This window comes from Poecilia latipinna, unplaced genomic scaffold (assembly GCF_001443285.1).
Source record: "Poecilia latipinna isolate Pla-1442-1.1 unplaced genomic scaffold, P_latipinna-1.0 Scaffold7186, whole genome shotgun sequence".
In the NCBI taxonomy this organism is placed as follows: Eukaryota; Metazoa; Chordata; class Actinopteri; order Cyprinodontiformes; family Poeciliidae; genus Poecilia; species Poecilia latipinna.
In genome coordinates, this window is record NW_015119802.1 from 1 (window position 1) to 2,207 (window position 2,207).

At 35.7% G+C, this 2,207-nt stretch overlaps 1 long non-coding RNA gene across 1 annotated transcript; it reads left to right on the forward strand.

The window, feature by feature from the left end:
* Positions 1-6: 6 nt before the first annotated feature.
* LOC106944168 (uncharacterized) lies at positions 7-2,067 on the forward strand. Its single transcript, XR_001424139.1, has 3 exons — positions 7-1,723; positions 1,826-1,931; positions 2,023-2,067. It is a non-coding gene; the product is annotated as an uncharacterized LOC106944168 (long non-coding RNA).
* Positions 2,068-2,207: the final 140 nt, after the last annotated feature.

Consider the following 2,207-nt stretch of genomic DNA (forward strand, 5'->3'; position numbering starts at 1 on the left):
AATAACATGCCCAAAATGAATTGAATGTATCTCAAGAACTACAGAGTTTATTTTAATTGTTTTGGTATCAAAACAAAGGCAAGACCCTAGAGAATATGTTACAGCTCTAAAAACCACCCTGCCTGTTACTGAGGAAAGTAAATTAATATGATACAAGCAGAAATTAAGAAAAAAAAATCTATTTCCGCCTAAAAAAAACAGTTCAATCTATTAAGATTCCTTTCAAAGCAATGCAGATGAAATCCAAAACATGTAGTAAACAGTACACAGTCTGACCTTTTACTGTGCCAAGTTTCATGAAAAAAAAGTTAATCATATGAGTTTTAGAGAGGTACTACAACTAATATTTCCACTTGGTTGATAAAAATCTAGGCGGACCTTCCAAATTAGCCATTTTGGCACAATTTGTGCCATTTGAACTTTCTCTTTTTTTTTCTGTAGGTTCTGTTTCAATCATTTATTCTTACCATATAATACATGATTATTTATCATAGACAAGTAATTACATCTAATAATTGTTTTTGGAGGTTCCCTTTAAAAATCCGCATTGCATGCATTCATAAAAAGAGAAAAAAATAGATAAATTGTAATAGTCTGAAAATGGAACAGATTAACTCACAATAACATTTAAAATAGAATTATATAATAATGAAAATGCAAATAGCAATGAAAACTAATTTGTCAAAATGATATGATCACAGGAAAAAACTAATATATCTCAAATTACATTACAATAATGAACTCTGCACTTTGCACTCTGCGCGTAAAATCATGCAGTTCTCCATTCAAACATTCAAAATTATGCTCTAATAAGGAATAATCCTTATAAGGAATAATCCTTATTAGAGTAAATATTTCCACTTGGTTCGATAATCCATTTTCCCTGCGACCATCTCACATTGTTTTCGGCTCTGCCCAGAGCCTCTTCTGTCTCCTAGCTACTATATACAAAATCTAGAGGCAAACTCCGTGAATGCGTTTTCCTCGCTGTAATTGGTGAATGGCTTTAGGTTCCGTATTAATGTCAACGCCCTCGGATTCTATTGGTCATAAGACCACGAAACAGCAAAGGTAGGACTGAATTTATGTTTTTAGTTTCGTGAAATTAGCTATTTCTTTTTTTCTTCTTTAGCTGCTGGTTCAGTGAGTTTTGCACTAGCGTGGTGACTCTGGTATTGTTGGAAACAGCAGAGCTTCGGCTTTACTCTGATAGATAGTTTGTGGGCATTGGGAATCGTTGCTCTTCCATTGTTGCGTTTTTTACCGGATATGCCTCGTTAGCCTCGTTAGCATCTAATTGCGTTTCTTTTTATCAAGCTGCTTAGTGTTCAAGCTGGGTGTTGTTGAGGTAGAAAATATTATTTCTATCATTTAGAAGAGCTTTTTCCCGATATGTGGATATGCAATATGCCTATATTGATAAATGTATAGCATGTGTTTTCAACCGATCTTGTTCCGGCAAGCGCCGAGGACCCAAATTTGGGTCCTCTAGCGAAGGAGGCGTTTTAAAGATAACTGGACAGAATTTTCCCCCTTGTTAATTTGCCATTTCTCTTTCATACATTTTATTCAATGTTAGCTTTCAGGGCCCTGTGATGGATTGGTGACCTGTCCATGGTGAGCCCTGCCTCTCATCTGATGACTGCTGGAGATGGGCACCACCAGCCCCCTCACCACTCTGCAAGGGTCAGTATGTTCAGATCATGGATGGAAAGATTTTAAGGTAATTTGTCTCCTTTAGTCCACACTTAAAACAGCTTCATAGTTATTGCCAACATCAACTGATTCTATCTGACTATTTTTTTTCTACTTCTAACATAAACAGGCAAAGAAGACACACAAAAATGTTTTTCCACCCCAGGCATCCGGTCCCAATCATCATCAGTTCTGATGATGTCACATACACAGCAAGTTCACAACGTCTTAAAATTGTAAGTCTTATTTTTTTCTGTGCCGTTTTTCTGTACTCTTTAAAATACAAATGCTTTCTCTGTTTAATTGCTCTATTGTTCTTGTTTGTAGGTTTCTGTAAAGTGCAGTGGTCCAGTGAATGGGAATGTTCTGTCGTTGATCCTCACTGTTCTTAGGACGGAGAAATGTCAGTTTGTCTGGAATATTGTGACATTGTATTAAAACAATATTCTGTCCTTGGTGAAATATTTTTCATATTTCCTCTAAAGTGTGCCTATTGTTTTATTGTGCTAATT